Here is a 26,280-nt window from a genome sequence, read left to right as displayed (position 1 = left end):
AGGGTTAGGCCACTGCAGAGAGCCCCACTAGGGCAATGCCCAGCAGGCTGTGAAGGTGAGGCCACCCCTGAGACCCCAGGCAGGTAGAGCCACTGGCGAGATTCCAGCCTGGGGGAGCTGCAGGCATGCGACTTGAACCCCTGGGAGCTGCACTGTGGGCTGCACCCAGCACAGCAGGCAGGGCCTCCACCCTAATGGGCCGGAGGGCAGAGCTGCAAGACAAAGCCAAGCTCAGTTCCTGGCTCCGGCTCTTTAACTGCACATCCTTCCTGACCCGCTCTGCCAATGCCTGGCTGAGTCTCTCTCAACAGCAACCCTGAGCACCATCTCCAGCCACCTTTGTCTGATCCCAAGCTGTACACTGTGCACCTCCCAGGTCCCCACTCCTTGCTGACCTCTACCAAGGCTCCTCACACTCTGGGTGGCCATCGCTGATTTACAGGCCAGTCTCTGCCTCTCAACAGTGAGCTCTTTGGGGACAGATGCCACCTATTTAATGCTAACCCAGTGGACTTGGTGAATGTTTGAGGTGAAAAGGGATGGATGGATGGATGGATGGATGGGTGGATGGATGGGTGCGGTGGGAGGATGGGTGGGTGGGTGAATGGATGGGTGAGATGGATGGATGGCAAAGGCTCTCACTCTGAGGCATCTTGCAGGTGGGGGATGGGAAGCATGTAGAGAGAAGAGAATGTTTTTGTGTACAGCATGCAGGAGATAGATGCTCATGGGCAAGCACAGCACTTGTCCTCTCTCACATTCTTTCTCTCTCAAGAATCATCAGAAAGGCACACAGGAAACAGACATGACAATGGCCTGAGGAGGCAGACCCAGTTCCAGGTATGGCTCTTTCATGGGGCAAAGTTGAGAAATCTCTCTGGTCCTGAACTCCTGGCCTCAAGCAATCCTCCTGCTTTGGCCTCCCTACATGCTGGGATTACAGGTGGGAGCCACCATACTCGGCCTCCCCCTCTGAACCTAAGACTTCTCACCTGCATTGTTAGAGTGGATGAACCAGCATGGCCCTCTTTGCTCTAAAATGCCGACTGTGTTAAGTGCTACACAATGGGATGGATTCCTGTTGGGTCCCTGCAGCCAAAAGCACCATCCGTGAACCAGCACCTGGCGTTCTCTCGAGTCCCCAACCTGTCTCACCTACTAACTCACTCTTTCAACAAGGACTGTTCAAGGACATCATCCCTTCCATGTCCAACATGTCATAGGACAGGGAAGAAGACCTTGTCACAAAGGTGCTGCCTGTTGACTTCTCTGGAAGCAGATGCTGAGGAAGTGCTCACTGTGCCAGAGGACAGTTAGGGACAGACACCTGTGAACAGGACAAGCAGGGAGGATCTGACAGAGGAAGAAGCCAAGCTGCAGTGTGGGCCCCACCAAGACCCACCAGCCCTGTGGGGAGCTCTGGAGTGGGTCTCCCAGCAGAACTGGGTCAGGGTGGCAGACCAGCAGGCTCTGCCTTGAACAGTCCCTGAAAGTGGACGATGCTGGGAAGGGCCCTTCCCTGCCCACTCTCTGCAGCTGCACAAACCCTGGAGGAGCAGAAAGCAGCAGTACAAAGCCCTTGCTGGATGGGGACTCAGGTGAAGCTGAGGAATCACTACATCCCTGCTCTCTTTAAAGAAGATTCATGTCACCAGATTTTGAGTCACATAAGGACAGCTGCAACATGGTTGATTTCCTTTGAGGACTTTCAAATTGCATGTCTGTGCTTCGAATTTAGGAATGAGAGTGCTGACTTGGCAGAGACCGTCCCATGTGATGCCTCAGGAGGGGCTTCGAGGAGGGCAGTTTCCATCTGAGCACTGGCTATTGCCAGGCGCTAAGCAGGAGCCATGGCAGGTCAGAGCCTAGCAGCCCAGTATTTTGGAAAACCCATGAGATCAACCTTATACATTCAAAATATCCATAGCTAAATGGTAGACATTGAGGGACTGAATTGGTCTGGATCCGCCCCCTAGAGCTGCCCAAACTCTGGCTCTGGGCCATGTGTAGGCTGTAGCCAGGGCGCCCACTGGCCCCAGCCTCTGCCACGCCTACCCTAGGTGGGCAACCTGGATGGGCATGGTGGTCGCTTGGCCTGCAGCACCAGGGCCAGCACATGCAGCTGGCCCCAGACCATACTGTCCGGACCTGCCTCTAGCACAGGGGCTGCCTGAGCCAGCTGTGGGAGCTGCTGGCAGCTCCTGCCACCAAGGAGACCTGGCTCCTCCTGCAGCTCCAGAGCCCACCAGGACCACAGCTCTTGGTTCTGGTGTCCCCGGTGGCTGGCCAGAGGGATGCAATGATACAACCCAGCACCAGAGGAGTTAATCACCATGAGAGAAGATTTAACTACTGAGGGACAGGAGACCAGAGGGGCTGGCTGGTGAATTTCTTGCCATTCCTAGCCATCCCCCAACCCTGACGGATTGTTCGAAATGCGGTGGTTCATACATTATAGCTTCTCCATGTGTACAGGACTTTAAAATTAGCTCAGTTCCCCTTAGAGAGCTGTGGCCTACCTGGTGGCGCACCACTTTGTGATATATGCTTTCCCTCCTTCCCTGACTCAAGTTTCCTTTCTCCTCACCCTTGGGTCCCTGGAATTGCAACCCCTGCCCTTCCAAGAGTCTTGCCTTTAGGGCTGTGCCTAGAGAGAGCTAAATCCCTCATCTCATAGCCTCATAGCCAAGGAAAACACAGTGTATAATCTGTGACTGAACCTTTATAGTCCTGTCGCTGATGATGTAATTTGAGACAGCACAGGCTTCCTTTTTTTTCCCTATGTCCTCAGGCTGTGTTGCAATCAGAGATCACACAATTGTGTTGTGCTCAATGGCATGACAGGTTACAGGACCATCAGTGGCATCACAAAGCTCATTATTAACAATGTGTCATAGGTTCGATTGTGCCTCCCCAAATATATGTTGAAGTCTTAATTCCTCATGCCCTACATGGAAGTAGGGTCTTTGCAGGTATAATTAAGTGAAGATGAATTATGAATCATGCTGAACCCTAATCCAATATGACTGGTGTCCTTATAAGGGTCATGTCACCATTTCCACCCAAACCTCCTAAGGCAGAAGAATGGAGGGTTCATCTCTGGAAAAATGTATGGTTTCTAATGTCAGTTCCTCCCCTTATTTCCTACAAGTCATTTAACCAAACTGAGTCTGTATGTGAGTCTACAAACTGGACATATCAGAACAGAAACTATGTGAGGATGTGAGATGCGAAGGAGACAGTGACTGTGAAAATTCTTCAAAAACCGAAAGATCTGGTGCAGTGTTCATCACTGTTACCACTGTGGCCAGCCAACCTATCTGTGTGTGAGCCACTTGGGCATCTTTCAAAATTGAAACAAAAACCTTGGTGACATGTACAACTATGTCCCATAAAACCATAACCTTCTCAGCAATTCATTTGCCACTGCACATTTAATTGATTGCAGAGCTCCTTAATTTATCATAAACAGAGCCTCTAAGGTTATCATCCCCTTGGTTTGCTTTATAAGAAATAACTATGGAGATAAAAACAAATAACTTCTTCCTACCCACAGAAAAGTCTCTTGAGTCAAGGGGAGCAAAGTAAAATGTCATTCCCAGATTTGGCATTAATGTGTGGGGCTACGGGTCCATTATTGAACAAAATAAGTTTCCACAGCTCAGCAGGCATCTGTCAGTATGTCTGCTGAAATCAAACATGTAAACTCAGAGGCATTAGCCCAGATAAACACCACCTGCCTCTTCATTTAATAAGATCACTTTTTAATCCCTCCAAGTCAGAAATTTTCTTCCTAGACACTGAATACTTCTTGAAGAACAGTTTTTTTTGAGGAGAGTAGAATCCCTCTCTGTCCCAGCCCATTGCTTTGGCAGGTGTTAATTACACCCTGGATTAGAGGTAAACATCTGCACACTTCAGCATATGGGGAGGGGGCAATTTGCAGCTCAGCAGGCAGGGGATGGGGAATTGCTGGAGAGCCTTTCTGGACAAACACGGAGGGGGCCGCTGCTGTGCTCCCCCCCTCAGCAAACAGACAGGCTTCCCTCTGTCTTTGGAGCACCTGGGACCACCCAGGAGCAGGCCATTGGAGGAAGGCCCCAGACTTACCAGCTTTCTAACTCTCAATAAGCTGCTTTTTTCTTCTCCTTCCACCAGAAGTGTGACATCTGTGGAGTTGTTAGAGTGCACGACCCCCGGTTGGCCATTCCGGAAACAGAATGTCTTTTCATAGGTTCGTGGTGGCAATGCTGGACCTGACCTGTTGGGCTGTCCTTACCTGTCCACATAGTGAGAAGGCGGTCATCTGTGAGCCAGGAAGAGAGGCCTCACCAGAAACCACATCAGCCAGAACACTGACCTTGGACTTCAGCCTCCAGAACTGCTGTCAGCCGCAGTCTGCAGGATTTTGCTGTAGCAGCCCGAGCTGACTAACACACCCGGTGCGCTTGCCTTTCTAAGCAAAAAAACCACAAAACGCTAGTGAGATTTTAGTAAAAATCTCAACAAATAAAATCTGGAATTGGATTTTAAATATAAAGAATGAATCTGTATTCCTGGCTAGAGGAAAATGAAATTTAAATTTAAGAAAAGTCTAGCCCTTCAGTTGGACAACAAGTGAAATGGGGAATTGGGGAGGTCCCCTCCTGCTGTCAGCACTGGCCCACAGGGATGGTTTCCATGGTTTTGGCAGGACCAGTGTGAGAGCACGGCTGGGAGGGAGGGAGGGAGGGAGACCCTGCGCAGAGGGAGATACAGAGGACCCTCTTCCATGTCGCTTTTGCTTGGGACTCTGGGGTGTGCCCTGTGGATCTTCCTGAGAGTAAGAGGTGGATTTGCAGTTAACACAGAAACAGTAGAAAGAGGAAAAGGATGTACGTATCTCAGCAACAGTAAAGGAAGGACGCGTAGAACCAGATTTTGTACACTACACTGATGGCTTCGTCAACTCTCCTCAATCTATTATGTGGTTCAACCAGCCACTGATTTTTCTTGTTCTTAACGGCTTTTCCTGCCCTTCAATAAATGTTCGAAGGAAGAACTCTCCTCCCAGGCAAATGGGCACCTCTATTTCTCCAGGAAATGTTATAGAATCAAAATGAGTACTTCATGTCATTTCGTTAAGAGTAAATTAATATCTGCAGAAATCTTTGTTTTAGCCAAAAAAATTTTTTTTAATTATAGCCAACTGGACCACATACAAAATTCCTTAATAAATTCCTTTTTATAAACTTTATCCCAACCTGCACGTACCATACACTATCTACAAAACAAGCCTAAAAACTTTCTGTTTTGTCCTAACATTCCCTTTTCCTAAATAACCAGTCATTTTAGAACAAAAAATTCCATGCAAGATCCTTTCTTTACATTATTCTCTCTGTTTAACCTTTTTTACCAAAAAATATGTTTCTATATTCATTGCCTTTTTACATCTTTCTCTTACTCACAAGTGGAATTTTGTTTTTATTTTCTTTCTAAATTTATTTTGATTCAACCTTTAAATAACCTCTGAATTAGACAAAGTTATATAGTTTAATAAGAACACATTCTGGCTTTTTAAATAATTTTTCTCACTAAAAACATATCTTATTCTTTGGTACACTTTATACATAGAATTACATGCATTGAGTAGAATTCTTATTTTTAGTAACTTTAAATTTTAGTGAAAGCTTAAAGAGCAGGAAGTCATGAATTGTTCATCCTAAGACACTTGTCATGAAGCAAGATTGCAGGTTACTATAAAATTATAGCCAAACTGATAATTCAAATATTTTTTAAAATGCAAAAATCCTGTTCTTTGACAGAGGAGACTCAGTTTCTCAAACAAGCATAAGACTTAATAGACTGAAGTACAAGTTAATAAGGAGGCTGACTCTGTGTCTTTCCTTCTTTTCCTTTTTGCAGTTTATTAAAAGGTGAATAAAAAACCTTTTATTCTTCCTATTAATATCATACGAAAATCCAGGTCAAAAGAGAAAGCCAAATTTTTCACTGTATTAGTGTATTAATGATAAAGTTAATTTTAATAAAATCTTATAAACAAATCCATCTAATTTTAATCAATTTGACTGTAAGTTAAGACTTTTATACACCTTTTATAACTTTTAATTTTTATATCCACTCAATTTTTAATGATCATTTATGTATTGAATTTTTAAAGCAGTTTGAAAAACCAATAAATTAGGCAAAATTATTTTTTTAACAAAAGTAACGTCTTACAACATTTTTATTAAAAATTTTTAATAGAATTGTTTTCCTTCCATCTAGAAGTTTCAATTACATATATTAATCATAATGTCAACTCTTAGAAAAGCCTAGGAAGTTAAAGTAACTTTGAACCGTTAGTCACCAATTTTATTAGCATTCTTAAATATAAAAATAAGATATCAAGGTATAAGCTTAAACTTATGTTTAAGAACTAATGTTCTAGTGTTTTACCTTACAAATGACCCCGCCATTTTATGATTATCTTTTTTAACTTAACATAATGACTTTAAGATTTTAAATTATATGAAAATTTCATTTGTATTTATTTCATATTTATTTACCTAATCTATCTTATTTATTTATCTTAGCAGTTCACTTAGATTACAGCTATCAGTTTAAGTTACTTTTCTGTTAACCATTTCTATACCCTGTAAATTAGATATGTAACACAAAACAGGGAGCAAAATATAGTTTTAATTATTTTTTTTTTCTTTTAAACTCATAAATCTTATCAAGAAAAGCAAATAAATATTTCAATAAGACTTGTTATTTTAAACAAATATAACATCACTTCTACATTTTATAAACATAGTAGACATTTTAGAATATCCTGTTTAAAGGTATTAGTTAATTAGATCCTTCCAAAACATCACATCCCAAAACAAAATTTATCGACATCATAGGGATCAAAGTGTCCCTGGTCCCCAAAGTTTGGGAGCAAAGGCCACTGTTCCCATAAAGACCTGCTGAAAATTTACTGACATGAAGATTAATAGAGAAAGAATTAAAACTTACACATGGACGCCTTCAGAATGAACACTCAAAAGATGCAGGGGAAATTGTCCATTTTTTTTATGTTTAAAGTATGAGTAGTCATGTAGAAATATGATTGGACAAAAAGGGTATGAGCTAATTCTATCAGTCTGAGTGGCAGAACCTAGCAAAGCTTTTATATTTAGATTCTGCTTGGCCTCTCTGAGTGTGCATTCCTCCCTTCTGGGTGGAGGGCAAGGCCCTTTCTGGAATAGGGTTTTATGGTAAAACCAAGTAAAAACAAAGTAGATCAGATAATTACTTTATGACCATTTTACATAGAATAATTTTAGGTTTTATGGCTAGCTTTCAGAAAAAGGGGTTCAGGTCTTTACAACCTCCCTTGGGTAAAGGGATTCTGGTTTTTATGGCCAGCTTCAGGGAAGAATTGGTACAAGAGGCAGGCAGACAAGGCAAGATCAGAAGTTTTTTGCTTCTGAAGCCTTCATTTTAGGTTAATTTTCTGAATCCCATCAACATAAGATCACCTGACTATAGACTGAAAAAAAAAAAACCTTTAGCACCAATCCTTAGCACCTCAAACAATGTTACAAAATGTTAACATCCTTTTACATGAGGATCAAGATTAAGCCGTTTTACAAACAATATAAATAGTCTCAAAACATTTTTTTTCCTTGGGTGTAAACTTGAGTACATGCAATATTTCCAAGGAGTAAGATTATTTTGAGAGTCTCTTTGCATTTTACAATCATTCACTTTTTATCTTAAAATAAATTACTACACAAAAATTACTAATTTAGAAATTTTTTCTTATGTAAAAACTTTGTTATAGCAACATACTGTACACATAACCAGCTAGCTTGTAAAGAGTGGGACAAAAATGGACAAGACCAAGGAAGCTTCCAATTTAAGCTGTTCTAACTACAACTTCTAGGACAACTTTGAATCCCTAACAGTACTGTTAATATTAGATGATGCTGAGTTAGAAACACATTTTGTGTACCTCTCTACGGACATTGAATCAGTAGAGTAAACTATATCTGCAGTTAATATTAAAAGGCCAAAACCAAAAATATTTTCCTAAACCTTTGACCATAAGTTTGTTTTTGAGCTCTATCTACTTGGTGTTTTGTTTATTCTAATTTTTTGACATTTAGGCATGTTTGCATTTTTACCTTAAAGTTAAACACATAGGCATTTTTTGTTGGTAACTCAGATTTAGTGATTATCATTAGATCAAATATTAAATTTGCCTTACTTATCAAAAATCACACATTATTTTGTCTTTGGCTGAGTTTATATTTTCATAAGCTTTATGTCAAATCTTGACACCTGAAGAACATAAAAAATATCCAGTAAAACCCAGGCAAAAACAAATCTATGCTGACAATTTGAAAACATTTTTACTATAACTTTACTAATAACACCTTTTTATTTTTTAATAATAATAATCCAGCTTATTAACCAAGATTACTAAATTCTCGTGAACCATTTGGGTTTAATTTTTGAGCGCTCCCTTATTTTTAAGCCAATCCTGAACCATGTAAGTACAAACATAATACATGGATACATACACTCTCACACACATACACACGCACACAAAATTCTAATAGATTTTACCCTAGAACTCTAGCCATGAGATGGTAACACAAACTCACCAGTCTGTAAAAGACAGCTGGATTCAAATTTTTTCTGACATAACTGGAACTTGTTCACATGGCAACCTTTAGTTGCCCTGATAGGTAACCTAATTAGGCCTGTGGATCAAAGTTTTGGGTAAAGCAGTTTCCATGGCAGTTTGATTTTTTAAAAATACCTCTTTACCCTTTTTTACCCCTTCAGTTCAAAACGAGTTTTCAAAGTTTGCATTTTAGCTAGAACTGGCAGTAGGATCTTCAGGTAGCCTTTCAGTTGTAAATACCATAAACAATGAGTTATCTTAACGTCAAAGTTATCTTAACGTCAATAGAAAAAGTTAGCAAGTTTTTGAGTAGCCAGAAAAGAAAAGAAAGAGCTTGAGACATTTTAACTCTATAGTGGTAGCTCGACCATTAGAGCTCCGAATTTTCCTTGATGTAACTTGCTCCTTGGTAAAAACTTGTGCACAAGAACTAGCTATAATCAACTGGAGCCCTAGATCCTGGCATGCCTTTGTATCTTTTCATTTACACAAATACTTGCAAGTAGAGGTGCCACAAACCAATTGGGGTGCCCAACGGGGATCATTCTCCTTGTCTTTCTTTGTTTTTAAAGAATTTCCCATTTTTCTTTAAAAGAAGCAACTGCACTGTAATACAGGGTTTGGTGTCAAGGATCAGGGTGTGCTGATTATGGGTGGGGCTCCTCAGTGTTTCACCACTGAGTCGGTCTCATCCTCTTACATGCCTCAGTTTCTCTCTTGGAGGTCTAGTACCTCCAAGAGGACTCAAAACACAGAGTGATCAGCTCTTATGTGCATTTCCTGGATGAGTCTTCTTTTAATTAATTTGTTGGGGCGTTCCCTATAGGGCCGCTTGCGCCTCAGGGATTGCCCCAGGCCACTCCCACTCAGGACCCCAGTCACCTAGGGCTGCCAAGGCTGGGAAGAGTAAGATGCCCCTTCTCTTCAGAGCTGAGGAACTCAGTCTCTCATTTATCTACAAACAAGACAGTTCAGTTTCCTCTTTCAAAAATGCACAGAAAAGCCAATTGAGATTAATTTTAGGATAAAAAGACAATGGAGAAGACCCTTTAGAATGCACCTCCACATCTAAGTTAGGATCCCTAATAACAATTCCTAGGAAAAGAACCAGCTCAGAGTAAACCAAGACCATTAACCAAAAATGGGAGGTCCGGAGCTCAGGAGGACTTACCAGTTCTGCCCAAGGAGAAGCTCGGAGTCAGAGGGCCCAAAAGGGACATGGCGGTTCCTGGCCCCGAGTTCAGGCTACTCCTTCGGCAGTCCTGAGTCTTCTCTGAGCCCTATGTCTGGGCGCCAACCTTGTCAACGGAAAAAAAAGCCAAACTCTGTAAAATAATTTTAAAGAAATTTATTCTGAGCCAAATTTGAGGATCATGACCCAGACCCATGCCCAAGAAGCCTCGAGCAAGTGGACTGGCTGTGGCTGGGTTACAGTTTGGTTTTATACATTTCAGGGAGACAGGGGTTACAGGTAGGGTCATAAATCAATACATGGGAGGCATATATTGGCTTGGCCCCAAAAGGTGGGCCATCTGGAGGGGGTGGAGGGGAGCTTACAGGTTGTAGGTGGGTTTAAAGATTCTTTGGCTTGTAATTGGCTAAAGACATGAAGTTTTGTCTAAAGGCTTGGAATGTTTTAACATAGTTGCTGTTTATCAGAGGTAAGCCACCGGACATGTATTTGTTGTGTAAATTGAGGACCTGTAGGTTTGTCTCGCATACCCTTAGGCCTGTTAATGGGTTACAAAGGATGTTCCCAAGAAGGGAGAGGGGCATGATAAGGCATGTCTGACCTCCTTCCTCCTGGCAGGCATTTTAGTTTTAGGATATTCCTTTGGCCATGAGGGGGTCCATTCAGTCTGCCGGTGGTGGGGGTGAGCCTTAAAATTTTATTTTAGTTCACAGCATATACGTGTGCACACATGCACACACACACCCTAAAACCACAAATGTCTAGTGAACACTATGTGCAAGAGAATGGAAGCTTTGCAGAAAAGTATAAGACGTGATCCCTGCCCTCGAGCACAGACGGTCCTTTTGGAGAGTACGTAAATGGGTGAAAAACCAATTGGCAAAGCAGGAGTTAACTATTTCCAGTACCAAGGGAAGAGAGAATCCCTCTGATAGAGACAGCCTGATCTTTAATACAGCTGTCACCCGCTAGCCCACGGGGTTCTCGCCACAGCTCCTGGAAATGCTGCAGGCACAGGCATGAGGAAAGGGCCTGAGTGGTAAGTCATGGGGATCCTCAGCGGGAGAGGGAAGCTTGGCCCCCCCCAGCCAGCGGGATGAATGACAACCAAGCACCCGGCTCATCTGCAGTCTTGGCTGCCTGTCTGTACTGAATCAACAGCTTAACAAAGAGACCTTGATTTTGATGGTTTGAAAATGGGACTGGCATTGATTTACTCAGAGTCTGACTTTCGCAAGAATCACACCATCTGAGCTTTTGAACACTCTGTTCTCTCATCTCCTGGGGTAAATTGACTTTTAAATGAACACAACTAAATACCCAGCTCTCTGTAAACAGGACCGAGGCAAAAGAGTGCACCTCCCTCCCCCACAAGCCTCCTCAGTTTCAGGAAGAGATTTCTCTCTGACAATTTTCAGCCCTTTTATAATCGCCATTAATCCATCATGAGGGTGGAGCCCTCATGGCCTAAAGTGGGACCTCCCACTAGGCCCCACCTCCCAACACTGTTGCATTGGGGATTAAGTCTCCAACACATGCTTTTGGGACGACATAGTCATACCATAGCAGTAAATAAGCACATGAAAGGATGCTCAACATCATCAGTCATTAGGGAACTACAAATTAAAACAAGGAGAAGCCACTACATGCCTATAAGAATGGCTAAAATATAAGCAAATAAAATACTGACAATATTAAGCACTCATTCTGGATCAGAGCAATTGGAATTCTCACACACTGTTGGTGGGCAGTCACTTTGGGAAAAGATTTGGCAGTCTGTTAAAAAGTTAAACACATCCCTACCATACAATCCAGCCAGGAAAAAAACAAACAATATACGTTCATATAAAAAAAACTTGTACATGAATGTTCCTAAGACTTATATTTGTAATAGCCCCAAATGGGAAACAACCCAGATGTCCCTCAGCAGGTGAATGGATGAACATGCAGTGGCACATCCGTGCCAGGGAATACTACTCAGCAGGGCAAAGGAAGGAACATGGACACATCAAATGATGTGGATGCCTCTGAAAGGGATGATGCTAAGTGAAAGAAGTCAGACACAAAAGGCTGCTGTCTGATTTCATTTATACGCCATTCAGAAAAAGACAAAACCCACTAACGACAGTAATCCAATCGATGGCTGCTGGGCTGGGGTGAAGCATGGAGCAATTGACTTCAAAAGTTGTGGGAGACAACCTCTGGGGAGGATGGAAATATTCGTGTGGACTGTGGGGGTGTTGACGCAACTGTCTGCATTTGGCAAATCTCACAAAATGGTACACCTACATATTACGGTATATAAATTACACCTCAATAAATCTACCTTTAAAACTTTTTCAGCATTATTACCATATTCAGGGACTGTTTCCTCCTTTTTTAGCAAAAGTTTATTATTAAAATGAGAGAAAAGGAGCATTATTTATATCAATTTCTTCTGATTAATACATGACTAAATGCCATATTTTTGCATAGAGCTATAAATAAAGATATATATCACACTCACACGGTACATGATGCACATTGTACCTGACAAGGAACTTTTAGAGTCTCTGCTGCTATAACAGTCCCTGGCACAGAACAGAGATGAGGAAAGTGGCAGTTATTAGGATTATTATCCTGTTTCTCACGTGTGGGTCTCTCGCCACAGCCCAGGGAAGCCAGCAGGGCCGGTATTATTATTACTGCTTGTTTTATAAATGCGAAGGTCAAGTTGAAGAGCAGCAGGTCTGTGACAGCCCTGCGCTTGAAGCCGTGTCTTTTTACCACAGACCAGAGTGTGGGTTTTCCTTAGTCTTCTCTCCCAAAGCAGCAAAGAGAAAGGCAGGGGGTGGAGGGAGGGACCTACCTGTAAGGCCAGTTGAGGGGAAAATGGATGAGCAGGAAGAAAACTTGTTTACAGACCTGTGGTCTATTTTGGTTGCTTTCCACACACCAGCCCCAGTGGATCTGAAAAGGCCGCCCACACCTTTAGCGTGGGCCCAGGTGTGACTGGAACAAGCACACACCAGGGGCTGCTCAGCCACGGCCTCCATGCCGGGTCATGAAGTGACAAAGCCCTCGTGCAATCCCACGGCCTGGCCCCCACCCTGTCCCACCCCGCACTCGCCCAGGACCAGGATGGCCTGGGAAGGAAGGGGCTGGGTGAACAGGAGCTCCCCTGCCCCCGCCCCCTCGGGCAGGCCGGAAGACCTGTGCAGTCTGGAAAAGCTGTGAGCCCCCTTCCCTCCCAGGGCCTCAGGGAGGTGCCAGACTCCCCTTTCTGCCTGGGGGTGGGGGTGGGGCCTCCTCTGTAGCCCCCTCCCCCGAGGTGGGCTCCACCGTGTCCACCTCTGGTGGCATTTCCCAAAGGGAGCTGCTCTCACCACCAGGTCTGAGGCTGTGGGGCTGTGGAGGCATTTTCAAGAGTTCTAAGGCAAACAAATAAGTTCTGTGGGAAATTCTAGGTTAAATAAAGTCTCGTGGGTTGAATTGTGTTCCCCCCAAAAATGTTGAGATTCTAACCCGAAGCACCTCAGATAGTAACCTTAATTGGAAATAGGCTTGTGGAAGATGTAATTAATTAAAATAAGATGTCATACTGGAGTAGGGTGGGCCGTTAAGCCAGTATGACTGGTGTCCTTAGAAGAAGAGGAGAGAGGCTGGGTGTGGTGGCTCACGTCTGTAATCCTAGCACTCTGGGAGACCAAGGCGGGAGGGTCACTTGAGGCCAGGAGTTCCAGACCAGCCTGAGCAAGAGCAAGACCCCATCTCTACAAAAAATAGAAAAACAGTCCCAGCTACTCAGGAGATTGAGGCAGGAGGATGGCTTGAGCCAAGGAACTGGAGGTTGCAGTGAGCTACAGTGATGCCACTGCACTCCATCCTGGGAGACAGAGCAAGACCCTGTCTTTAAAAAAAAAAAAAAAAAAAGGAGGAGAGAGAGACACACAGACACACAGGAAGATGCCATGTGAGCACAGAGCAGAGGACGCAGAGCTGCACTGCAAGCCAAGGACGCCAAGGGCCGCAGCAACAGCAGAAGCTGGAAGAGGCAGGGAGGGCCCTCCCCTAGAGCTTCCAGAAGGAGCATGGCTCTGCCAACCCCATAATTTCAGGCTTCGGCCTCCAGAACTGCAAGAGAATCGATTTCTGTTGTTTGAAGCCACCCAGTTTACGGTGGTTTGTTACAGCGGCCCTAGGAAGCTAATATACAAAGTCCATAGTGATTTTTACTTCTCAGAGACTCTAATGAGCCAACCTGCAAGAATTTCCAAAAAAGAGGAAAAACACCATTTTCTCAATTTATTTTTACAGCAGAACTTTTTTCTCAAAAAAATGTAGTGTTCCATGAAAGATACTTTGGGAACTGGGATCTTCAGCACTCACCTGTGATACCCCAGAGGGGTGACATAGAATGTGGGGCCAGGCAGGGTCCAGGGAGGGTGCCGCCTCCCACAGGCCCCACACCAAGCCCCACAGAGACCCCTGCTCATGTTCACTGAATGAACAAGGCCCCCGGCAAGCAGAGCTGTCACCCTATTGACAGACAACTGACCCTTCGCCTTCAGGACCAGCTCAGGGGCTCATCCCACAGGGGGTGGCAAAATAAAGACATTCCCAGATAAACAAAAACAGAGAATTCACTGCTAGCAAACCTGCTTTAAAAGGAATACTAATATAAATTCTTCAGAATGAAAGTGAGTAACCCAAGACAGTAATTGAAATCCACATTAAAAACAAAGACTATGGGTATAAATAATCATGTAATTATAAAAGACATTATAAATGCATGTTTCTTCTCCTTTCTTCTCTTATTTGGTTTTAAAAGCAATTATATAAAACAATATGTACTTACTCGCATTGTCGGGCCTAAACTTATACAAATGACACCTATTCATCAATAACAACACAAAGGTGGGTGAGCACAAAGCTATACTGAGCTAAGACAGTAACTCCTCATTGAACTCTAGTCACAGGAACAAATGAAGAGAACCAGAAATAGGAAACATGGAGATTAATACAACAAAAGCTAAAAATATATACTTACACTCCTTTCTTTTCTCAGCTTTTTTAAAAGATACAAAATTATATAAAGTAATAATATAACAATGTACTGTTGGGTTTATAACATATATAAATGTAATATGTTTAACAATAAATATCACAGAAAAGTGGGAAAGGGAAGAGAACTATGTAGGAGTAAGTTCACTGGAACTTAAGTTAAATCTCATAGAGTTAAGTTAGTGTAAATCTAAAGTAGATTCTGATGAGTTAAAATGTGAGCCCTAGAATAACCACTGAGGGAATAACACCCCCCCCCCCGCGAAAATATAGAGAAAATCATTAAAGTAACTAAAATGTTGCATTGGAAAATATTCACTTAATGTAAAAGAAAGAAGTAAAGGAGGAATAGAGGAACAAAAAGACAGGAGACATATAGAAAACAAAAAGTAATCTGATAGATGTAAAGCCAACTACATCAATAGTAACATTAAACGTGAATGGATTAAACAATCCAATCAAAATGCAGAGATTGTCAGACTGGATTTATAAAACAGGATCTGTCTATATGCTGCCTATGGGAAACACACTCTAGATGCAAAGATACAGATAGATTGAAAGCATTTGCTGCTGGGCACTTAGGGAGACCCAGAGAACCAGGTTGCCTCTGTTGTGGTTCCTCTCAAGATCCTTAACAAACACGTTTTGCCATATAAAGTGACATTCACAGATTCCAAGGATTGAAAGTGGATGTCTTCTGGGGTGCTATTTTTTTTGGGACTATCCCAGGTATTGACAGCATTAGCCACTGTCCACCCATTGCCTAGGCCTCAGTTTTCCTGTCACTGAAATGGGCCTAAGAGAGAAGACAGGAGTAGAGCCCTCCCAGCTCTGAGCTCTTTAAGTCTTTCCTGGGGAATACAGAAACAGGACTCCCATGTTTTCTCGACCACATTTCTCTCGTGCTCTCCTATCCCATGTCACTTCTGAGTCAGCACTATTCATTGAGTTCCTCCCCTGCAATTGCACATTTCTTTTTCAACTGAGCTATGAAATTGATACAATCCTAAAATTTCCAAGTTGGAAAGGGACTCAGAAGGACAGTGAATTAGTTTCCTAGGGCTGCCACAACAAGTCAGCACTAACTGGGTGGCTTCAAACTACAGAAATTCCAGCTCTGGGGCCTGACAGTCTGAAATGAGGGTGGTGGCAGGGCCGTGCCCACCCGTGCCCGAGACCCTGAATAGAATCCTTCCTTGCCTCGTCCTCATTTCTGGAGCTGGCCATTAATCCTTGGCTTGTGGTTGCAGCACTCCAGTCTCTGCCTCTGTCTTCAGATGGTGATCTCCCTGCGTGTCGTGTCTGTGTGTCTCACAATCTCTCTGTCCTTATAAGGACATCACTGTTGAATTAGGGCCCACAGAATTCAGTATGACCCCATCTCAACTTGGTCAGATCCCCAATGATCTTATTCCAACTAAGGTCACATTCACAGGTACTAGGGGTTAGGACATATTCAACTCACAGTAGCAGGAGAGAGAGAAGTGATCTCTAACTGAGCACTTACGTGGCCCAGGCTGGGCTCAGCATTCCTATGCTCATTTTCTCATGGGATCCTCCCAACAACCCCATGGCATGGGGATTATTATCTTCAGTTTGTAGATGAGGAAATCGAAGCTCAAAGAGGTTGAGTGACTGTCTCAAGGTCACACAACTTGTAACTGGCATAAGTAAGATTCCATCCCAAATCTGCCCTTCTGCCAAATCTGTGTGTTGCTCAAACCCAATGGGGCTGTCTCACATCACCTAACCCCCAATGCATTTTGCAGACCACAAAACTCTCAACACCGCCAGGAGGTGCAGAAATTTGCCTGTATCACCCAGCAGGTCCCTGGCAAAGCTGATACCAGAAGCTACATTTCCCACCCCCCAGTCCAAAGCATCTTCAATCATTGTGCATTGATAGTATCAGCAAATGAGGCTCCTCACCTCCTGGGAATGTGTTTGCAGTAAGTGGAATTCTGCTTCCCACTGTGAGCAGGACCAGGGGTTAAGCAGTGGCTCTGTGACTCATGGAGACCTGGAGAGGCTGCCCAGAGGACACCAAAACAGGAGATGGTCTAGAGGAGATGCATAGCTGGAAGCTGAGCTGGCACTTGATGAGATGCCAGGGACTTAGGGCAGGAATTCCAGCACCCTGCCCCCGGAGCACCTCTCCCAGAAGGGATGAGCTGGCAGGGCCCAAGGGTGAGCCTCCAAGGGACACCTTCTATGCAGCAACAGGAGGCACAGAGACCCCAGTCAAGGGGTCATGGCTCCAGGATTACAGACGTGAGCTCCAAGCCACGGGAGAGCCCCACACTTCACCTCCTGTGTCCCGCAGGCCCCAGAGGCCATGGCATGGGGTGGACTATGCAAGGCCCTGGAGACCCACAGGGGTGGTTTAGACCTTGGCTCAAAGATCTGCTAGCTTTGTGCTGCTGGGAACATTCCATCCTGTAGACAGGGATCAAGGGCCCCTCGTAGGCCTTTGCTTGGGGAACAGGCTAAATGAGATCACATATTGAACCCTGAGCAGAGTGCCAGGGCAGAGCTGGTGGGCCGTGAAAAGCAGCATTGTCTCTTGATGGCAGATTGGAGGTGGCGGATGGGAGAGCTGGGTCCCCAAAATGCTCCTCTCAGAGCTTTCTAGGAGCACAGTGGGCCCAGTGCCCATAGGCTGGCCCTCGGCTGAGTCCAGCCTGTGCCCCAGCCCGGCAGGCTGGATGAGGGAAACACAGAGCCAGAGCTAGGATTTCCTGAGCACCCACCGTAGGTGCCCTTCTGCCCAGCTCCACGCTCAGCCACCCTAGTTTGTCTGTTTTCAGTTTCCCAAAGGGACCCTTTGCCGGGAGCAAGGGCATAGGCGAGGGTGTGGCCAACAGTTCTGCCACTGCCTCGCTGTGGGATCTCTGTGAACACAACCATGGCTGACGGCCCCTCAAGACACATCATTTTCTGATTCTGCATACGTTTTTTCCAAAACTGCTCTTCCTATCCTTCATCATGATCCGTTTAATGTCTCTCTCCTTCCAAAGCTCCCTCAGTTCCGTAAGAGCAGGGGCTGCACCTACGTTTTCCTCTTTACATCCTAGCACCTGGCACATGGCACGTGCTCCATAAATCTTTGCTGACTGACATCCTTCCAACTCAGGCTCATCAGCGCCATGGTGCAAGAATGTTGCTAGAGTATCTACTGCATGCCAAGAAGTGAGTTAAGTATCTCAGTTAATCTTAGTAACCTCGAAAGTTAGGGATTCTTATCCTCCCCGGGCCCGTTAGGCACGGCGCTGCAGTTTTCACAGAGCCCCAGACCAGAGGAGCAGTTGCGGACCCTAAAGGCAGCCCAACCTCTTCAGCCTGCAAGGAGTAAGAAGCCAAGAGGTGGCAGCTTAGGAGAGGGCAGGAAAGGAAGGGACTGACTCATTGACTACTGCAAGGTGCTGGTGGAGTTCTTGGTGCTTCACAATCGTTGCCTTACGTAATTCTTACACAAACCCTGGGATGTGTGGCCTTGTTACCCCGATTTCACAGAGGAGGAAAAAGGCTCAGAGAGGTTAATAACTTGCCCCAAGTCCCTCAGCTACAGGTAGCAGGGCAGAGTTTGAACCTGGGTCACTCTGACTCCTGAACCCTCTTCAATCTCTTGTAGACTCAACACGAGGTTTGCTATGGACTGAATTGTGAGCCCCCAAAATTCATATATTGAAGCCCTAACACCACCTCAACATGGGACTTATTGGAAATAAGGCTTTTAAGGAGATAAAATTTAAATGAGGTCATGCGGTGGAGCCCACATCCAGTAGGACCGGTGCCCTTGTGAGAGGAGATGTCAGAGCTCTCTGCTGGCTCTGTGGACACGCAGCAGGAAGTCAGCCATCGGGAGCCAGGAGGAGGGCCTCGTCCGAACCCAGCCACGCTGGCATCCTGATCTCAGACGTCCAGCCTCCAGAAGTATAAGAAAATATATTGCTATTGTTTAAGATTTTGTTAGGGCAGCCTCAGCTGATGAACACAAGATTTTTCAAACACCAAATAGCTCAGCATTGAATGGAACAAGCTCTAAGAACTCCTTGCCCCATCACTGAGTCTTTCAGAGAGCGCCGAATCCTAACCGCTAGACCACCAAGGAAGACACAACTAAGTCTTTCAGAGAAAAAAAATAGCTTTAATATCTCCCAAGACGGGGCAGAGTTTATGGAGGAACTGGGACTGCAGCCTATTGGTTTAACGTCCTCATAAAGAATTTATGGGGCACAAGTGCTCCCCAGGAGCTTCCTGAAAATGATTGTTCCTGGTCTGAAGAATCTGCCTTATAAATGCACTGGCCCTCACCACCCCCTCCCTGGACGGCAGCTGTCGTGTTTTCTCTGAAAGGCATCTGTTCTGCAAAGAATCCTCAGACCTCCCCAGTTAATACAGAGTGTTCGCACATACGTGATCCGCACCATAACACACAGGAAGGAGTTGTCATCTCCCAATTTCGTGGGTAAGGAAGCTGTGGGAGGAACTGTCCCCCGACTTGCTCAGTAACAGCAGTCCGTGAATGCCTTTCCTGGTCTCCAATTCCCCTGTGGATGCCACGGCTAAATGTTCTCATTTCGTACAATGTGCGTAAGTACATTTGAATAAATTTTGTTAAGTAAGTGAATCAATTCATGGGCAAACAATTAAATGCAAAATAACAACTACGTAATTAGAGCTATTTGAACATCAGCCAGAGAGAGAAATAACACAAAAATAAGGAGGAGGAGGAGGAGGAAAGGAAAGGGGGAGGGAATAAAGGGAGGAAGTGTGGTTTTCCTCCATCCTGTGCACCTGAGGTTCCTAGTGACCGTCACTCAATCCCTTTCCGTTTCATGGTCATTTGTGGAGGACGTGCTGGGCACTGGGCTAGGAACTGACTCAGGGGCGACTGGGTTGAAGCCCCCTTGAAACTCACTACACTTTGCCACAGCTCCGCTACTCTGTGCTGACCCGCCAGCACCTGGCCGTGGCCAGCGAACTTGTCTCTGGGGCTAAGCCACGCGGTTCTTTCACCACCAGCACACGACATGACCCCAGGGTCTTCCAGCATTGCGATCACACCCTCCCTGGGCCACCCCAGGCTTGCTGACAAACTCCCAGTGACTATATTTGCAGGATGTTTCATCATTTATAAAGTTCTTCCACATTCCATGCCTCATTTGTGCCTCAGAATACTTTAGAGAGGAAGGTGCTGTAACCAGCTCCATTTTACAGATGAGGAAAATAAATCTCAGAGGGTAGATAACTTGCCCAAGTCAAGTGACTAATAAGGGACCGAGCCAAGATCTGAACTCAGATCCTCCTGGCTCCAAATCTAGTGCTTTTCCTTCCCTTCCAAGTTGCTTCTAGGTCCCATACGACACCTCGTTTATACACACGTGCATGTGTCTAACTTGGCACATAGTGTCCAGACAAATTTGGAACTGGGCACAACTCAAATTTGCCTTGACTCTGACTGTGTGAACAACCTACGCCCTTGGAAGGAAGCTATTTGCACCTGTTTCCGAGGGCGATCTCAAACTGGTAAAGTAATATCTGTGAATGAGCCTTGTAAATTGTTGAGCCACATGAATGTGGGTCATTGCCAAGGTCAAGGTCACTGTGCATCTGATCACCAGCAGGAGATAGAACTGGGGGCACAGATAGCGCCACAAGACCTCCCCGGGCTCTCTCTGGACTCTGCCTGGCTGAGAGTCACCCTCCCAGTCCCTTCCACATCCTGACCATATCCTAAATCCTCCACTTCTCCATCAACGAAAATATAACTTAAAATCTATTTCACGACTCTCAGCAAAGAATAGAATGGCGCCCCAGTGTCTTAGCAGGTGTTGGTTCTGCCAAAGCAAGTCCTCATGCTTTCAGCAGCATCACACGCTTCTTCAAAAGTGCAAAATGAATCTAACCTTCTCAGTAGACATTAAACCAGAAATGGAGTTTCAGATCTATATTTTTCAAGTGTTTCATAAAGCATTCCACTGGAAATAGAAATGCTTTTGCTTTTTACCGAAACACACAAAGTAGCTGGTTTCTGAGCTCTGTGAGTGATCCTATTTTTTCCCAGGATATGGTACCGAGGGATAACATTGACATTTTATGGAATTCTCTTACAAATGTTTTTCTCCCCAATATCTAATTATCCCATTGAAACCCTGAGTACACTGTCTTCTAAATTTCTAAGTGGTTTAATAATAGAATTGCTTCATTAGCTCTGATACCTGCTTGGGAATTGAGCAAAGAAATTAAAAAACAGATAGAAAAACAAGCAACTGCAGATACGTGCGTTCTGGAGTTCTAAATATTAAACTTGTGAACTTGGTGGCTGAGGTTGTTCCATCAAAAAGCCAGTACTGGGAGCCCTTTGGCTGTGTGGGTTACAGAAGAGTGGTCTTAACCTCTCTGTCCCTCTTCCTGACAGAGAGGCCATCCTTTATCCCTTCCCTGTCTCCAGCCCCCTCCTCTCCTGCTTTCTTCCCCCCACCAGGAGTGAACCGGGTGCCTCCTGCTGTTCCAAACATCCCCGGGGCTGGCTGATATGAGGGGGTTATTCACTGAGGGTAGCTCTAACCCTGCTTCACTCCTCTCTCCTTCTGAAGGGGATTTAAGACCCCAATTCACAGGATCAGCCACTTCCAGATAGCACCCCATCCAGGGGAGGAAAGCTCCCCTTCCTGGAGACTCCTCTAGATCGGCCGGCAAGCCCAAGGCAGCAGGCCCTTGCCAGGCCCCTTGCTGACACCCCCCGGCTCTGCACACTGTGGTTATTCCTTGCGACCGTGAGCCGATGCATCCAGTGTTGTCCCATGATGGTCTTTGGCTGGAGGGCGTTGACCCAACACAGGTTTATGTACGGAAGGGGTTCTGTATGTGCTTTGTGGTTCCCCCCGTATTATTATTATTGTAAAATTCTTTTCATGTCCATAACTGTCCATGTTATCAACCCCCAGACTCCTCTCCTGGCTCCTCACGTGCTTTCTCTGCCACCTGCCTCTGCACACCCTTTCATTCTCGATGCTTCTCCCGTCCCTGAAGGGAGCATCTGCAGGTTTCTGCTGTTGGCGTCTCTCTCAACGTCATCTCCCTCCGTTATTTCATCCCTGACTTCCTTAACCTCGCTCTTCATGGGAAGAACTTCCGAACCACAGCTCCATCCCTGACTTGTTCCCACTGCCTGCGGAACACCTGCCCCCACCGCGGTGTTTGAGACCAAGCCCCCGGCCCACAGAGCTGACCCCAGTCCCCTCGCAGCCCTGGCCCCCAGGTCCCACACCCTGGAGTCCTCCCTCCCGCCCCACGTCCCATCAGCAGCCACAGCCCTGCAGATCTCTGCAGGGACAGCTCGTGCAGAGAGAAGCGGAGAATGCCAGAACCAAGGCTGCTGATGGTCACGGTGTCTCTCTGTTCTGTTTGCACCGAGAAAGCAAAAAACCAGACAGGATTAACCACATGGCCATGGTGGCCAAGCCAGGACTGGGCCTCCCGTGTTCTAGCTGCTGTCCTCTTCCCCAAGGCACTGGCCTCTCTCCACCCACCTGTCCCCCGAAACCCAGCAGCCAAGCCTCGGTCCCCACCTGACCCTTCACTGTCTTCCCAGCAACGGCAGGTCAAATGGAGACCCCACTCTCCCCGGCACTGGGGGCCCTCAGGACTCACACTCGCTCTGTCCTTCCCACAACTTCCCATGCAGTGGAGCCCACCTGCTGTGGGCTCACTGCCTTTCAGCTCCACTGGCTCCTCCCGCCCCAAGCCCTACTCCAGTCCTGTAGCCCAGTGAGGGCCCTGCTCGCCCCACAGCTCTCTCTGTGCGTGTGCATCAGCTCTGCTGGGCTGGGCTCTGCGAGGTGGGGCCCCATGGTCAGGGAACTTTCCCTCTGGGCCTGACGCTTAGCACACACCAGACATTTAACAATCTGGCACTTGGGAAAGATGAACGAGAGAAGGAAGTGACAGTCCTCTTTCAGAGCAAGAGTGCTCTGCACATGAACAAAACTTCTGAAGTGTCACAATGGTCACTGTCTACACTGTGAAAGGTTTTCAACTGAAACAGTGTCCACAAGAAGCTTGTCCTGTGAGCGGTTGAGTGGGATGACACTTGTGCTCCACTGCAAGGCACGAAGCTGAGGATCTTCTAAAGAGGGTCATCAAAGAGTCCCTCACTAACGGGGGTGCAGAGGCCTCCCACTAGGGACTGCTGAGATGCTGCAGAACAGCCCTGCATGCCATGACTTCCCCTCCATGCCCCCTGCCATGTGAAGACTGAGCTGAGAGAGGGAAGTAAGGGACAAACGCCTAGCACCAAGCAGCTCACAGCCCAATAGGGGCAGCAGGACACACCCAGATAGAGCTCTGTGCCCCACAGCAGGCGGCCATAGGTGCAGTCCAAGGGCACCCGAGAAGGTGCTGCAGATGGAGGAGGCCTGGCTTTGAGGGGTAGGTGGCCTCTTGGAATTGGGACCAGGGGCTTTCCGTCCTTCCATGTAGCTGTCATTAGCAACGTGGCCATCAAATAGGTGATGTCACATGCAAAGGGACACAAGAGGAAGGGCATTTGCTCCTGGTAATTTCTGATCTTAGGAAGAAACACCTTTCCCAGAACTATTCCCCCTGCAGATTTACTTTCACCTGCATTGGCTGGATTGGGTCCCATGTCCACATTTAAACACCTGCTAGCAGAAGGAATAGAATTATCATTACAACTAATCAACCTGTACTCCCTGGGGTGGGGGATGACCCTGAGAAGCTTAGAGCCCGCAGGCCGGAAGAGAATTGGGTTCTATGGGCAAGGAAGAGGGTGGAGGGGAGCGCAGTGTCAGCTACCAAGGTGGACCCTTAGCCCAATATACTCAAGCCATTGGAGGTGACTGTGGTCCAGCATCCTCCTGAGCTAGAACAAAACTTCAGCAATGAGAGCAGCATCGCAGTGTAGGAAGGGCTCTGACCAACAGCCTCAGAAACTGTGTGTGTTGCTTTCGCTTCTGATTCCTGCTAGTTATCTGACTTCGGCAAGTCACACATCTTCCCGGAGACCATTTTCTCGTCTGTAACATGGAGATTGTGACCCTTCACCCAGCTGTCACAACAATCAGAGTAGGAAAGACTTGTGTGTTCTTCGTATAACCTTATTGCATGTAAACGGGCTTCACATTCTAACCCTCAAAATAGTGTAAAAAGCGACTGTGAAATGGGATGCAGTTCAGTGGCTGGCACCAGTGGAGGCTATTTTGGAAGGAGTGGTTACTAAGAAACATGAGGCTCTGGTAACCTTGACAACCACAGGTAAGACAGAATTGGGGTGCATCCGACTGTCTGCATTCTGTTCCTATCTCCTCCTCACCAAGCTTGGGATCTGGTGATTTGTTAGATGGGGCATCTGCCAGGGCCAGCAGGGCCTGGAATTAACCTGGCTGAACTACTCTTGGACGAGAGGGTCTAGACAGGCTCTAGAGGGACAGACTGCTCCTTACTTCTGACGTCGCCATGGGAAAGTGCAGAGTGGCCTCCTAAGGAGCCTTCTTTCTGCCTCCCTCCTGCGGTGGCCCTTGGCACTGCGGCGTCCTCACTCCAGCTGTCCAGAGTACGAATGCTGTGCACCGAAATCCGGGCTGTAGATCACAGGTCCTGGTTAGCCGTTACAGTGGGTCCCCCCTTATCCAAAGGGGAGAGGCACATTCTAAGATCCCCAGTGGATGCCTGAAATCGTGGATAGCACCAAATCCTATATATACTATGTTTTTCCTATACATATATTCCTGTGATCAAGTTTAATTCATAAATGAGGCACAGTAAGAGATTAACAACAATAACTAATAATAAAATAGAACAACTATAACAATATACCAGCATCACTACTCTTGCACTTTGGAGCCGTTATTAAGTAAAATAAGTTACTTGAACACAAGCACTTCAGTAGTGTGACGGTGGATCTGAGAGCTAAGCAACCTATAAGTGACACCCAAGAGGGGAGTGTCTACAGCACGCAATTTAAAACTTATGGGCTCTCTGGTTCTCCCGTTCGACAGACAGCCGCATCTTGCGCAGCGTCAGCACCGTCTCCGAGACACCATGGTGAAAGTGAAGGCCGGAATAAATGGCTTTGGCCGTATTGGGCGCCTGGTCACCAGGGCTGCTTTTAACTCTGGCAAAGTGGATATTGTCACCATCAGTGACCCCTTCATTGACCTCAACTACATGGTCTACATGTTCCAGTATGACTCCACCCACAGCAAGTTCCATGGCATGGTCAAGGCAGAGAACAGGAAGCTTGTCATCAATGGCCATTCCATAACCATCTTCCAGGAGCGAGATCCCACCAAAATCAAATGAAGTTAAGCAGGTGCTGATTACATTGTGGAATCCACTGGTGTCTTCACCACCCTGGAGAAGGCCGGGGCTCACCTAGATGGGGGTGCCAACAGGGTCATCATCTCTGCCCCCTCTGCTGACGCCCCCATGTTTGTGATGGGCGTGAACCACAACAAGTACCAAAACAACCTCACCAGCATCAGTAATGCCTCCTGCACCACCAACTGCTTAGCCCCCCTGGCCAAGGTCATCCATGACAACTTTGGCATCGTGGAGGGACTTATGACCACAGTCCATGCTGTCACCACCACCTAGAAGACCGTGGATGGCCCCTCTGGGAAGATGTGGCGTGATGGCTGTGGGGCTCTCCAGAACATCATCCCTGCGTCAACTGGCGCGGCCAAGGCCGTGAGCAAGGTCATCCCCAAGCTGAACGGGAAGCTCACTGGCATGGCCTTCCGTGTCCCCACTGCCAACATGTCGGTGGTGGACCTGACATGCCGTCTGGAGAAGCTGGTCAAGTATGACGACATCAAGAAGGTGGTGAAGCAGGCCGCGGATGGCCCCCTCAAGGGCATCCTGGGCTACACTGAGCACCAGCTTGTCTCCTCCGACTTCAACAGTGACACCCACTCTTCCACCTTTGATGCTGGGGCCGGCATCGCCCTCAATGATCACTTTGTAAAGCTCATTGCCTGGCACGACAATGAATTTGGCTACAGCAACAGGGTGGTGGACCTCATGGCCCACATGGCCACCAAGGAGTAAGAGCCCCAGACCACCAACCCCAGCCAGAGCGCAGAGAGAGGCCTCAGCTGCGGGGGTGTCCCTGCCTGCTCAGTCCCCGCCTCACTGAGAATCTCCCTCCTCAGGACACAGCTTCCACGCCAGAGCCCCTGAGGCATGGGAGGGGCCTAGGGAGCCCCGCCTTGTCATGTACCATCAATAAAGTTCCCTGTACTCGGCCAAAACAATAAAAAAAATAAAACTTATGAATTGTTTATTTCTGGAATTTTCCATTGAATATTTTCAACCTTAGTTGACCATGGGTGACTGAAACCACAGAAAGTGCAACCAA

General features: G+C 46.3%; 1 pseudogene; it reads left to right on the top strand.

Moving 5' to 3' along the window:
- The first annotated feature begins 24,962 nt into the window (after window positions 1-24,962).
- LOC123636410 lies at window positions 24,963-26,028 on the top strand (annotated as a pseudogene).
- Window positions 26,029-26,280: the final 252 nt, after the last annotated feature.

This window comes from Lemur catta, chromosome 4 (assembly GCF_020740605.2).
Source record: "Lemur catta isolate mLemCat1 chromosome 4, mLemCat1.pri, whole genome shotgun sequence".
NCBI classification, from domain to species: domain Eukaryota; kingdom Metazoa; phylum Chordata; class Mammalia; order Primates; family Lemuridae; genus Lemur; species Lemur catta.
The sequence above is the reverse complement of the archived record's forward strand: the minus strand, read 5'-3'. Positions and strand labels throughout refer to the sequence as shown.